The following is a 15,386-nucleotide window of genomic DNA, read 5'->3' as shown; positions in this document are numbered from 1 at the left end:
TATATAAAATAAAAGATTTTTACCATTCATATCTCCACGGTCTATATGAAGGTATGTTGGCTACCTGGTCGGGGGTTAAGGGAACGGTTTGGTAAGAGTCTTGCCATTGTTCAGTGCTTAGATCCTTCAAAGGACCTGGGTCAAATTTAGTAGGACCTCCTTCAATAGCCAAAGGTATTGGACGGCGGGGGTCCAAACTCTTTAATCCCCTCATAAGTTAAACTACTATTAAAACATTAACCCAGCTACTTAGGACTGTATCCCTGCTGACTTAGACTACTTAGCCGACGGTAACCTCGCCTTCAAAAGAGAGGCCTACCACATTATGCATTAATAACTTAATTAATTATCTTTCAATAATCCGATCCTTTAGGATTGTATCCTTGCTGACTCAAACTACTGGGTTGAGGGTAACGTCGCCTTCAAAAGAGGGGCCTACTACAATAACTAAGATAATCTCTTAAATAAGTGCAAAAGTGCGAAAATAATCAAAGGTTACATTACACACGAGTCGGATCCAAGTGATTCATCTTGTCTATCTGTTTTATTTTATTTTATTTTATTTTTCAGCATTTTAGTTAGTTTTATTTTCTTAGATTAAAAACCTTTTTCTAACATTTTGATTGATTAGACGTTGAGGATAAACCGGTACTAAAAGCTCTTGTGTCCTTGGACGACCTCGGTATCTTACCAACACTATACTACGTCCACGATGGGTGCACTTGCCCATATGTGTGTTTAGTGTTAGTAAATATCGTGTTTTATAAATTTAAAACTTGGCTAAAAAGTGTAAAAAGGGCTTAAAATGTACACCTAAAACATAACACACTTCACGCACATCAAGTTTTTGGCGCCGCTGCAGGGGACACAAGGATTTTAAGAAAGTTAGGAATCAACGGCCTAATCATTTTTTCTGTTTTCTTTTTATTTTTTTAGGATTTTCTTAAACTTTTGGCTTCTGCAGACCTCAGCACGGGCCGTGCTTGGTTGGACACGGGCCGTGCCCAACAGTGTCACTGGCAGTTTTTATTTTCCGAGTTACAGAGGGCTGAGCACGGGGCCGTGTAGGTGCAACACGGGGCCGTGTCCAACTTTCCAGTAACAGGGATCCGGAAAACAATCGCTGTATCTCCGACCACGGGCCGTGTTCACTGAGCACGGGGCCGTGGTGAACTTTCTGACCAACATTCTTTTCTGTTTTTATCGCGGGACTTGGAACCAGACGCCACATCTGAACCTTCTACGTAGTGTATGAGCTCCAGTTCTAATAAAGACATAAAAGAACCTCTAGAAGAACCCGAACGCTTTCTCAGAAAAAGACTTAAAGCTAAAAACCAAGAGAAAGTTTCGGGGAACCAACTTCCAATGGCGGACCAACGTACCCTCATGGATTACCTACGACCCACCGTGGGTAATCTCGGCACTGCTATCAATGCACTGAATGTTGAAGCCAACAACATCGAACTTCGGCCACATTTGATACAAATGCTTCAAAACTCCGCAACCTTCCATGGGCTTGCGGACGAGGATCCCCATCTACATATTACTAATTTCTTAGAAATATGTGATACCTTTCGGATCAATGGAGCATCAAATGACGCCATCCGCCTTCGAATGTTTCCATTTTCACTAAAAGACCGAGCAAAAGCTTGGCTCAATGCCCTCCCAGTTGGTTCGGTAAACACCTGGGATGAACTAGCCCAAAATTTCTATATAAGTATTTCCCTCCCGCTAAAACGGCTAAATTAATGACTGAAATTAATACATATTCACAAGAGGATGGGGAATCCTTATATGAAACTTGGGAAAGGTTCAAGGAGCTATTGCGAAAGTGTCCCCATCACGGTCTTGCGGTATGGCAACAAGTATCCACTTTCTATAATGGGTTGTTGCCACACACGAGAAAAACACTTGACTCTAGCTCCGGGGGACTTTTAGGTAATCGCCGCCCACATGAAATATACAATCAAATCGAGGAAATTGCTCAAACCAATTTTCAGTGGCACACTCCCCGAGGCAATAAATCTACTGCCTCGGGCTCCCATTAGGTTGATGAAAGCACTTCTTTACAAGCCCAAATCGAGGCCCTTTCTTCAAAAATTAAAAAGTTAGAAATGGCAAAAACGGTCTCGGTAATGGCTTGCGAAGGGTGTGGTGGGCCACATGAAAATTGGAGTTGTATGAAAGAAACAGATGATCAAACAGAGTCGGTAAGCTACATTGATAATAGACCTAGGCCGTCGGGTCCTCCAACGGGTACCTACAACCAAGGATGGCGTAACCACGCTAACCTTGGTTGGAGGGAACCCGACAATAGTAGTAACCAACAAAGTCTAAACCAACGAACAAACTTTCAACAACCAAGAATTGAGTCACAAACATTCCCTCAACAACAAGGTGGACGAGAAAGGCTTGAAGATACTATATCTCGCCTCATCTCCGACACTGAAAAGAAAAACTCGGATCGATTTCAACAATTGGAATCGAATTTTAGAAATCAACAAGCTAGTATACAAAACATTGAAAAACAAGTAAATCAACTAGCTCAAAATTTCTCCGAGAGACCACAAGGCGCGTTACCAAGTAATACCGAAACAAACCCAAAAGCAAAAGTTCATCTCATAACATTAAGAAACCGTACCGTGGGTCCCGCGGAAGCTCCGCCACCACCAACTGAGGAAAGCACAACACCGCCCCAACAAGATAAGGCTTCTCCTCTACTTCAAGAGCCCACCAAGGATCCTCCGGTTCCGTACCCCGGTTGGTTAATTCATCAAAAGACTAATGAGCAATTCGCAAAATTCGAAAGTCTACTAAAACAATTGCATGTTAATATATCTTTCATCGAAGTCCTAACTCAAATGCCTAAATACTCAAAATTCATGAGGGACTTCCTCACTCATAAAAGGAAAATTGAATCATTGCAATTAGTTAACCTAGGCGAAGAATGCTCCGCCCTCGTACTCAACAAACTCCTCCAAAAGAAGATTGATCCCGGAAGCTTCATAATTCCTTGCTCGATTAGGGAATCCCCCATTCGTAATGCACTAGCCGACCTTGGGGCTAGCATTAACCTCATGCCCGCATCAATGTTCAAACAACTCGGCCTAGGAAAAACGAGCCCTACCAAGATGAGTATACAACTTGCCGATAGGTTCGTCAAATACCCGCAAGGTGTCGTTGAAAATCTATTGGTCAAAGTCGACAATTTCGTCTACCCAGCCGACTTTGTCATACTAGATATGGAAGAAGACACCGAAGTTCCCCTCATACTAGGGAGGCCATTTCTAGCCATCGCACAAGCAGTGGTAGACATGAATGACGGAACACTCACTTTGAAGTATGGGTATAAGGAAGTAAAGTTTGGGGTTGGAAAGAGAGTAGAGGAAGATGACCCGGTAAATTACATGAAGGTTATTGATTCGAGTTTGGATGAGGCTCTCCGACGGTGCAACATGGGATGCAAAACATCCCGCTCGGAAAACATATAACCTCACTTTGGGTCTCGCCAAGGACCCTTATAAACGTGGCGCACCACGGAGGCATTCCGCGGAACTATCCTTAGTTTAGTCTTTTAGTTTAATTTTAATTTGCAAGAATAAAACACACTCGTGATGGTGAAGGATAACAAGGGAAATGAGAAACATCACCCCATGCACGAAAACAGGGCCATCCGACAACAATTTCTTCATTACAGTAAGTTCAGCACGGGCCGTGTCCGCCCAACACGGCCCCGTGCTGCACACTCTGCAGAAAATTGCCCAGTTCAGGTAACTGGACACGGGCCGTGTCCGCTGAACACGCCCCCGTGTCCAGGCTTCTGTTTCTCTTCTTTAATTTTTGTCACTGGCACCTGAACACGGGGCCGTGCCCGGTCACCACGGGGCCGTGTCCAGGACGCCAGTAACATAAAATTTTGCTCTTAACACCATTTTACACATTCAATCAACCTAAAAACTTATTTTTGGGACACATTGAGAACAATGTGTAATTTAAGTGTGGGGGGGGGTGCTAAAACCTTGAATCTTGCAAGTCCTAATAACAAGCCTTACACAAAACGCTATTGGAACCGCTAATCACCCCAAATTTTTTCAAAAATTTTCATTTTTTTACTTGTCTAAGTTTAAGTTGGGAATTCAAGTTCTAACAAGGTTATATTTTTACAAGTTTACAACCGATAGCGTCGTGATAAAAAGAACCAACATAAGAAATTTATGAAACGACATGACAAACTTAGTTAAAATTTGATTATATATACTTGATCACATAAAAAAAACCCTTTCCCACAAAAGTGAGTTTTGAGCCTTTATCGAGCATACAACATATCTTTACACTAAATGCTCGTTTTTCGTTTCTTGTTTGAATAGCCGCTTGGTTCGTACGACTCTAGAACTTGCCACGACAATACTTTCCCGGTCCTTACCAACTTAAACCCGAGTAAGTAAATGATAGAGGCATTAGGACTAACCATTTTTCTTTCTAAACCATTATTTTTCATTTTTTTTACCACCTACCCAAAATCCCCCTAGTTAACCCCTTTGAGCCTAAACCTTTTTCATTTCTAACCCAAAACAATCACCCTTTTTTACCCACCTAAACCTTTTTATTTTTACCCCTTTCTTTTAGTAACAACGTTCGGTTTTCTAATGACTTTCCTTAATATATATATATATATATATATATATATATATATATATATATATATATATTGATGAAACCGAATAAACAAACAAGTTCATCAAAATAACTTTGTTTGAAACAAATGGTTCATCAAAATAAATAAAATGTGAAAAATAAAAAGTCTTTCAAAAACCGACGTTTGTTACGCTTTTCGCCCTTTTTCTAACCACTAACCCAACCACCCACCTTTAGCCCAAGCCTAACCCTTCACCCAAAAGTCCTCTTGATATGTACAAAGGTATATAGTTAAAAAGGAGGTGGATTGATTGCTTGGCAAGCTTATGGTAGGAGTAAGTTACATGCCGCTCTCGAGTGATTCACTAAAAATACACCTTCGGCCAAGTGTTGAGTGATTCCCCGTGAGGTATGTGAACTTGTATATAAATGGAATTTAAAAAGGTATGTTTTGCCTTAATAAGTAATTTGTCTTATGAAATGTTTTTAATAAATCATGACGAATAGGATTGTAAATAAATAAAAATAAAACCTAAATAAAGAATCTTGGAAATCCCGACACTCTATGACAAACCCAAAAACTTTCTCTTCGTCCCATTCCATTTGGGAGTGAAAAAGCCACATTATAAAGAGTCTTGCTTGAGGACAAGCAAAGATTCAAGTGTGGGGGTATTTGAAGTGCACAAAATGCAACATATAAATTACATCAATTGTGGCATAAAACTAACCCTTTTTTAGTACTAATGTTGGAAAAAGTATGCTTTTGTCTTCCTTTTGTATTTTCAGGATTAAATGAGCTTAAATTAACAAAAGAAGCAAAAAGACATCTAAATCTAACATAAATACAAGAAAAGGAACAAAAGTGGCGTGCCCGACCTCCCGACAGCATCTTCCCAAGCAAAACAAAGAAGACAGAAGACTGAACACGCCCCGTGCTTAGCGAGCACGGGGCCGTGCCCAAGAGTCAGCAGAAAAGACAAACCCATAGAAGCTTCTGTTGCCCACCACGGGGCCGTGCCTAGCGGACACGGGGGCGTGGTCAACTTCCTGCATGCGCATTTATTGTAATTGTGAATTACAATTAATGAAGAGAGAGATTCAGATGGACACGGGGCCGTGCCCAGCGGACACCCGGGGCCGTGCCCGAGCTTCTGTTCAGCCTATAAATAGGAGTGTTTGGAGCTCTTGCAACTCATCCCTTGGCACACCACCTCTCTCACACTTCACCCACCAACCACCACAACCATAACACCATCATCCATTGTCCATCATAGAGTGTGTGAGTCGTCTCGGGATCCAAGATTGATCGTAAGAGTTCTTGACAATCAAAGGCCATGTTTGCCTAAGTCTCTTACATCACTTGGTGAAGACAAGTGTTTAATGTAATACTTTTTATTTTTAACCTTTTGCACTTTTTAATTGGTTTTGTATTAATGACTTTAATTACTAGTTTCTTATGTTGAAGGTGATTCTTCCTTATCGTTTGTTCGTGGTGTCTTGGCTTTATTTTACTGTCTATATAAAATAAAAGATTTTCACCATTCATATCTCCACGGTCTATATGGAGGTATGTTGGCTACCTGGTCGGGGGTTAAGGGAACGGTTTGGTAAGAGTCTTGCCATTGTTCAGTGTATAGATCCCGCAAAGGACTTAGGTCAAATTTAGTAGGACCTCCTTCAATACCCAAAGGTATTGGATGGCGGGGGTCCAAACTCTTTGATCCCCTCATAAGTTAAACTACTATTAAAACATTAACCCGACTACTTAGGACTGTATCCCTGCTGACTCAGACTACTTAGCCGAGGGTAACGTCGCCTTCAAAAGAGGGGCCTACCACATTATGCATTAATAACTTAATTAATTATCTTTCAATAATCCGATCCTTTAGGATTGTATCCTTGCTGACTCAAACTATTGGGTTGAGGGTAACGTCACCTTCAAAAGAGGGGTCTACTACAATAACTAAGATAATCTCTTAAATAAGTGCAAAAGTGCGAAAATAATCAAAGGTTACACTACACACGAGTCGTATCCAAGTGATTCATCTTGTCTATCTGTTTTTTTTATTTTACTTTATTTTTCAGCATTTTAGTTAGTTTTATTTTCTTAGATTAAAAACCTTTTTCTAACATTTTGATTAATTAGACGTTGAGGATAAACCGGTACTAAAAGCTCTTGTGTCCTTGGACGACCTCGGTATCTTACCAACACTATACTACGTCCACGATGGGTGCACTTGCCCATATGTGTGTTTAGTGTTAGTAAATATCGTGTTTTATAAATTTAAAACTTGGCTAAAAAGTGTAAAAAGGGCTTAAAATATACACCTAAAACATAACACACTTCACACACATCAAGTTTTTGGCGCCGCTGCCGGAGACACAAGGATTTTAAGAAAGTTAGGAATCAATAGCCTAATCATTTTTTCTGTTTTCTTTTTATTTTTTTAGGATTTTCTTAAACTTTTAGCTTCTGCAGAGCTCAGCACGGGCCGTGCCTGGTCGGACACGGGCCGTGCCCAGCAGTGTCACTGGCAGTTTTTATTTTCCAAGTTACAGAGGGCTGAGCACGGGGCCGTGTCGATGCAACACGGGGCCGTGTCCAACTTTCCAGTAACAGGGATCCGGAAAACGATCGCTGTATCTCCGACCACGGGCCGTGTTCAGTGAGCACGGGGCCGTGGTGAACTTTCTGACCAACATTCTTTTCTGTTTTTATTGCAGGACTTGGAACCAGACGCGACATTTGAACCTTCTACGTAGTGTATGAGCTCCAGTTCTAATAAAGACATAAAAGAACCTCTAGAAGAACCCGAACGCTTTCTCAGAAAATGACTTAAAGCTAAAAACCAAGAGAAAGTTTCGGGGAACCAACTTCCAATGGCGGACCAACGTACCCTCATGGATTACCTACGACCCACCGTGGGTAATCTCGGCGCCGCTATCAATGCACCAAATGTTGAAGCCAACAACTTCGAACTTCGGCCACATTTGATACAAATGCTTCAAAACTCCGCAACCTTCCATGGGCTTGCGGACGAGGATCCCCATCTACATATTACTAATTTCTTAGAAATATGTGATACCTTTCGGATCAATGGAGCATCAAATGACGCCATCCGCCTTCGAATGTTTCCATTTTCACTAAAAGACCGAGCAAAAGCTTGGCTCAACGCCCTCCCAGTTGGTTCGGTAAACACCTGGGATGAACTAGCCCAAAAATTTCTATATACGTATGTTAGGATCGGAGGCTGTCATGATCGTGTTAGTTTGTATAAACTGATCATTCAGAGAATATTAAACAGTGAAAAGTGCAGCGGAAATGGATACAACCTTTGTAAACACAATCAAAAAGGAAAATAGTATGATAAACAAATGCTTTTCATTAAGTTGAATGATTGAGATACAAAGCAAATGATTACAACATGCTTACAATACTAAGCTCCCCCTCAGCCTGATACCCCAAGGTTGGTTGCACAAGATGAAAGGATTGGACTGGAGAAGAAGAATCTACTCCATCAATCAATCGTAACAGTACTGTTCCATTTATAGGCAAACCAAACCACTGACGCATCTCAGCTGACGTCACCATGATAGTGACATCTAACAAACTAACATCTTATATACACTGTTCTAAACAAACTACTGACATGCAACATCTGATTAATAGTATAATACAAAACAAGGGATAACAACTGCTTCACGTTCCACTGTTGTAGCCTGACCACTGATGTTGAACTTCAGTGCTTTCTTCAAAGGTGATCAGTCTTTGAGTGGGCAGTGCTTGTGTCTTTCAGCAGTACTTTGGTAACAGCAATAGATAGAGCAACAGTGTTTGTCTTCAGCAGTCTTTAGAGTTTCATCAGTGTTTGGTTCATCAGTTGTTGTAGTGAGCAGTACTTAAGATCCATCAGCTGTTAGATTACCACTGTCAAGGGGAAAGCAAAGTGTAAACTGCTGCTTATTGTAGTCCTCTGATGCAATCCGGTTTTGGCTTTACATTATCTGTTCCTCTGGTAGGGTTCAATCCCAACAATCTCCCCCTGGAACAGATAATGCCAAAACTCTTCATTATTCAGGACCTTTATTTCTCATCAAGAGTTCCTTAGCTTGTCTTTTAAATTCAGCTTCAAATTCCTGGGCACTCTGGTCATCTTCATCCCTACACAGTGTAAGTTCAAGGAGATCCTGCAAATCTTCAACACTCAGGCCAAGTGCTTCTTTCCTTGATATGTACTTCACTTCACCATTGGTTCTGACAAGAGTCAATACGTGAGTCTTTTGATCAGACATCCACTTTAGTATTTTTAAACCAAATGGGTTTCTTGGGAGAGATTTATTCTTTGATGAGTTAGGAGATGATGGCCTTGTGAACACTTGCAGACTTTCAGACATTCTTTTGAAGGCTTCTTCAATGACTTTGTTTGCTGCAGCTATGTCTTCTGTAGTTTCCTTTTCAATTTGCTCCTGCCTTTCAATTTCTGACATGTCTGTCGCAGTGTTTGGTGATGCAGGTTTGTCTAATACCTTCTTAACAAGGTTTTGAAGCTTTGTTGAGCTGTCTTCTTTTAGACCCATTTTCATGATGGTGTCCTTGAAGTACTCTGCTTCCTTTTCTTTGACCTCTTCTTCAGTCAGCTGTTTACCTTCTTCTTGGTTTGACACAAAAATAGGTTTGTCTGCTGATTTGAACAATGTTCTGAGGTTTTAATCTGCTGTTCAAGCTTCATCATTTGTTCACGTTTCTTTGAAGCACTTGAAACCGTTATCTTTCTTTTCTTTAGCCTTTCATAGGCTTCATCAGTCTGCTGTTTTGACCATTTTGATATGGCTTCAGCAGTATCCATTTTTGCATCCACCAGCTCCTTTTTCTTTCTTTTGTACTCAGCAGTGAGGTCAGCAATGAGCTTTTTGAATTTGCTCCAGTTTGGAGCATTTTTCTTCTTTGTAGGATCATTCTTGATCCTGTCAATCCTATCAGCCTCATGCTTTAGAGAGATTAGTGGCCATTCTTCAAACTGTTTTCCTTCAGCAGGATAGAATTTTTCTTTCATGATGTAGGCTAGGTATTGTTTTCTTAACTTTCTTCGTTGTTCAGCCTTTTCTTTGTTCAGTTCTTGTGCAAACTCTTCTATCTGCCTTACTTTAGTGAGGAAGAAATCCAGTCTTTTAGCAATGCCTTCTTCGCTTAGACCTTCACTTTCACTCTCAACTTTAGCTCTTAGTTTAGCTTGCCTTGCCTTGATCTTGAGGTAATCATCCATATCCTCTGGTGGCATGTAGCCTATGAGTGAGGAGAATCTTCTTTTTGAAGGATCTTCTTCTGTATAGAATTGCCTCATCTCATTTTTGATAGCTTCAAGTTCCAGTGGATATTGTGCAGCATTAGGATCATGTATACCCTCATTGGCAGAGATTGGCTTTCTTTTTCTACTGAAGAGCTTTGGTTGTGATATAGAAGAGATGAGAGCAGTGGTGGATGGTTGACTAACAGCTTTTGAAACAACTGGTGTCTCAACCGCCGTTGTCATTACAACTACTGATGTATCAGCAGATGTCTTCTGCTTTTGAGCAGGGGTTATGATGGCAGTTGTTTGAGTGGTGATGAGTGGCTGACTAACAGTAGTTGAAACAACTGGTGTTTCAACCCCTGTTGCCATTACACCAGATGTTGTAACATCTGTTGTCTTCTGTTTTTTGGCAGGGGGTGATGAAGGTTTGGTTGTTTTTGATGGTGATGGTGGTTTTTGTGCTGTAGACACAGATGGTGGTGGAAGAGTAGTTGTGGTGGTGTGTGTTGATACTGCAGTTTTGGTTTGGCTAACCATCATCAATTCCCTTTTTCTTCCACTTGATCTTCTCCCCCTTTTTGGCATTATCTGAGAAGGGTTTGTTCATGAAGAGAACAGTGGAGGGAATCTTTCTAGAGGCACTTTGAATGTGAGCTTTTATAGCTTTTATATCCGCCTGAGTATCCTTGAATCTTGATTCCACCATATTGGTCAGCTTTTGAACATGTATGGCATGCTGCTGATCTGCCATCTGCTTTTGTCTTTCCAGCAGTGGTTGGAATAAGTTCCATAACTCATTTGCAGCAGGTGCTTGTTGAGCAGGTGCTTGAGCAAGAGGAGCAGTGGATTGGGCTTTCTGAGCGTTTAATAGCTGCTGCACCATATCTTTTATTTCAGCAACTGAGGTTTCAAGGTTTTCAACCCTGCCTGTCAATTCCTGATATCTTGAATCATCACCTGAGTTAACAGGATCATCTGAATCCCCACCAGCAGTGGTTTTACCAATGAATGACTTAGGAACAGAGTCCCAAAAGTCAGCCATTGTTCTTGGTACTGGGGACTTCTTTCTTCAGCAGTTGATAACCTTTTGATGGTTCCAGTGGTTAAAACAAACTCACTGGTGGTTCTCAGTGGTGCTATAGAAGAAATTGCCTTCAAGGGAGTCTTATGAATGTAACCACTGTCCAAGTGTAAACCTGTAGATTCAACACTTGTAGTGGCTGCTCCACTTGAACTACTGACAGGAATTACTTGTAATTCCTGCAGTGTAACCTCCTCAATTGTTGCTGGGATAACAAAGATATTAACATCAGACCCAGTCACCTGTTGAAGTATACTCTCAGTGATAGGTGATTGAGAGGAACTGGTTTGTGTCTGAGTAACATCAGCTGCATGCAACAAGGTTATGGTGGATGGTGGTATTATTTGAGGTGAGGGTAAAGGGGTTGAAAGAGACATGTCCTTGGGATCAGGACTGTGGAAGATGGATCCGAGTGGGTCCAGAGCTTCATATTGTGGGGTCCCTGTGCTTACAACTTGATCCTTTTGTGAGGATGCAAGAGGAGTTTGAGGCTAGGGTTGAGATCTTTCTTCCAACTGCTGTGAGGAAGTAGCAGCAGTGGTTATTGGTGACTTTTGTGCTGTCACTGGCATTGTCTCTGGGATCTCATCTTCCAGAGATGCCTTTGTTTTGGTTTTGGTGGGCTTTCTGGATATTTTTCTTTTTGTCTTTTTAGTGGTGGCAGGTGTGGGTTTCAAAACAGTGGGTGTGCTGCTTTAATCACCTGGAGCAGTGGGCTCAGCAGCAGATACCTGAGGAGCAGTTTCATCTGCTAAATTCTGCTCAGGCACCTCTGCTTTTGTTTTTATTGGTGCCAACATTCTAGAGAATGTTTCAGGTGTTAAGCAGTTTATTTTAAAAGAGGCACCTTGTTTGGGCAAAGCTGCTTCTTTCTCTACAAACTTTTGTTCAAAATAGTAGCTTAAAAATCTTAGAAAGAGCAGAAATGCCTTATTATCAACGTTTTTTACCAAATCATCAAATATTTCCTGGGAGTAATTAAAGTTTTTATTATTTAAAATTGCATACCCCAGGCATTGAATCTTTGTTGGTATTTCATTAAAAGACGTTGTTTTATTAGAAACACACATTAATAGTGTGTGAAATAAAAATCTGGGTGCAGAAGGAAAATAACCTTTTTGTAAGGTATCCCTTTTTGGTTGCTCTGCATAGCCCCTGTTTATGAAATCCTTTTTCAACTCGTCTTTAGAAAATGAGGTTTTTCCTTTCAAAACATCGAGTTTAAAGATTTCAGAAATGGATTGTGGTGTTATTTGAATCTTCTTACCCTGTATCGAGGAGTTGATGGCTGTGATGATGTCTCCTTGGTTTTCAAGGGTGGCATTTTTCCAGAACTCTCTCTGGGTTTGAAGATAAATGGGAGCGTCCGCTGTTATCAAAGTTTTGTACTTTGATGTAGATAAGATGTCAATGATGGAGTCTAAAGTGTTATCAGTTGTGGGTTTTGTGAGTATACCCACATAGTTGTGTGGAGATTTGTAGCGAATCTTCGTAGTTTCAGCGGCCATTTGAGTGGCGTCTGATGGGGTGGAGGAAGAAGATGGTTTTGATTTTGACTTCGATTTTGGTTTCGTCATTTTTGATGAAGAAGATTGAAGAATGTTTTTGTGAAGAAGAGTGGGAAACTGCTTTGTGAAGAGAATATTTGGAATTCAATTCGACAGTATGAGCCCCTGTTTGGGTTTAATCGGGGTTTTATTTTAGGGAAAAGGTGAATGCTGATGTGGCAGCGGTTATAATGATCTGACGGCTAAAAGCTGACCACGTGCCAACCCCTGATGAAATGGTAAATAATGGAGGACAGTTGTTTTGATAACCACTGATGGATCAATCATCAGTAGTTACAACGGTAATGAAATGAAGTAGTGGGTGTATCAGTGGATAGAACAATGATTTTAAACATCAGTGTTTTTGAACGAGCAGGGGTTGACTATTAGCAGTGGACATACCTTAGAGAACAGATGTTAAGGCACAACAGCATTTAAGGAACAACAGTGGTTGAAAACAATAATGAGGATCATTTGTGTAACAACTGTTTGTACAGCAGTGTTTTGACTTTTGACAATTAATTTTAGCATCTGCTTGTTCAGATGTAGGAATTGATTTTGTCTTGTAAAAGCCACAATATCTTATCTAGCAACTGTTGAACACCAGAATTGCTATTCTTAACAAAATACATTTTAGATGTATATTATCAAGATTAAATTGCCAGCAGTTATCTACAGAAATTTTTGTTCATGGTTTTGCCAAATGTCCATTATTCCAGACAGTGGTTTAGCATCCCAGATGATGAAAACTTTTCTACTAAAACAACTCATTTTGTGTCTAATTACTTGAACTAGAGCATGAGTATCTCAGTAGTTCAAAATCAATTTGCAATCAATTTTTGATCTGTGACAACCAAACTTGAGCTTAACATGACCTTGGTATGTGTGCCATTTCCTTTTGATCAGATTTAAGGATAGTAATTTCACACAAAAATAAGGAAATTGCATCCTGACCAGAGATGAACTTTTACTAACAAAAATGGGTAAAAGTACAAAATATATATTACAAGAAGTAATATATATCTGGTTTTATTTGAGAAAAACCCTTAAAAAAATAAAAGGAGTTTTGAAAATTATCAAAAGGATCTGTCAACTTTCCAATAAGTTCATGATCATATCATTCTCAAGTTATTTTGACCATTGTTTGGGGTCACTTTCTTGTCTATCGATTGTAAATTCTTCTTTTAAGGTCAATCACTGGGAATGTCATTGTTACCTGAACAATTCCTGTATTGATGAATGCACACAGTTGCATGATTCCATTGTTTAACCCAACTTTAACCTCAAGAGTGTTTTATGCTTATACTCTTTTCTTTTGATTTTAAAAGTTTTGAGATGACCACACTTTGAGATTGTTCATTTTCTTTTTCCCTTTTTACCCTTTTTATTTACATGTTCAGTAATACTCACTGGGAGATTTTATTTTGAACACGCTTAGTCCAGAATCACTTTAAAGTAATGTTTTGAGAGATCTGGCCACATTTGTGCATGTTTTATTTCCAGATCTCATATTACTTATGATTAGGACTGTTTTGACACCTTATTTTCTTAATGTGTTTTGACAAAGTTGATTTGGTCCTTTTGAGGATTTTCAACCTGCCTTTGAGCACATAAGAATTTTGACTAAAACTTTATTTCCCCCTTTCTATGTCAGCAGAACACTAGTGTTTAGATGAACATAGGTTTTGCTGATCTGAGGTGCATACTTTTAGTGTAAAATATAAAAACATCACAAATTTCATAACAACAGTTGAAATCAATTTTGAATGAAGATGAACACACCATAGTTTTCAGATAAGTTTCCAGATCTGGAAACTATGAGTGATTTGTGCATAACATCTTGGTTGTCATACAGAGCTTTTGAGTCATCATTTTGAACATGATTTCTCGTTACTCTGTTTTTCAACTGAAATACGACCAACCTTAGTATCAATGAATTGTGAGCTGAACTGTTATGTCAAATTGATGGTTAGATCGAATTTGACTGTCCAGGCTCTGATACCAATTGTTAGGATCGGAGGCTGTCATGATCGTGTTAGTTTGTATAAACTGTTCATTCAGAGAATATTAAATAGTGAAAAGTGCAGCGGAAATGGATACAACCTTTGTAAACACAATCAAAAAGGAAAATAGTATGATAAACAAATGCTTTTCATTAAGTTGAATGATTGAGATACAAAGCAAATGATTATAGCATGCTTACAATACTAAGCTCCCCCTCAGCCTGATACCCCAAGGTTGGTTGCACAAGATGAAAGGATTGGACTGGAGAAGAAGAATCTACTCCGTCAATCAATCGTAACAGTACTGTTCCATTTATAGGCAAACCAAACCACTGACGCATCTCAGCTGACGTCACCATGATAGTGACATCTAACAAACTAACAACTTATATACACTGTTCTAAACAAACTACTGACATGCAACATCTGATTAACAGTATAATACAAAACAAGGGATAACAACTGCTTCACGTTCCACTGTTGTAGCCTGAGCACTGATGTTGAACTTCAGTGCTTTCTTCAATGGTGATCAGTCTTTGAGTGGGCAGTGCTTGTGTCTTTCAACAGTACTTAGGTAACAGCAGTAGATAGAGCAACAGTGTTTGTCTTCAGCAGTCTTTAGAGTTTCATCAGTGTTTGGTTCATCAGTTGTTGTAGTGAGCAGTACTTAAGATCCATCAGATGTTAGATTACCACTGTCAAGGGGAAAGCAAAGTGTAAACTGCTGCTTATTGTAGTCCTCTGATGCGATCCGGTTTTGGCTTTACATTATCTGTTCCTCTGGTAGGGTTCAATCCCAACAAAGTATTTCCCTCCCGCTAAAACGGCT

The 15,386-nt window shown here is 39.9% G+C and overlaps 1 non-coding gene across 1 annotated transcript; it reads right to left on the bottom strand.

Moving 5' to 3' along the window:
* Positions 1 to 1,742: 1,742 nt before the first annotated feature.
* On the bottom strand, positions 1,743 to 1,849 carry LOC118480655. Its single transcript, XR_004863635.1, has one exon. It is a non-coding gene; the product is annotated as a small nucleolar RNA R71 (small nucleolar RNA).
* Positions 1,850 to 15,386: the final 13,537 nt, after the last annotated feature.

This window comes from Helianthus annuus, chromosome 7 (assembly GCF_002127325.2).
Source record: "Helianthus annuus cultivar XRQ/B chromosome 7, HanXRQr2.0-SUNRISE, whole genome shotgun sequence".
Classification (NCBI taxonomy): domain Eukaryota; kingdom Viridiplantae; phylum Streptophyta; class Magnoliopsida; order Asterales; family Asteraceae; genus Helianthus; species Helianthus annuus.
This window is presented reverse-complemented; position numbering and strand designations above follow the sequence as displayed.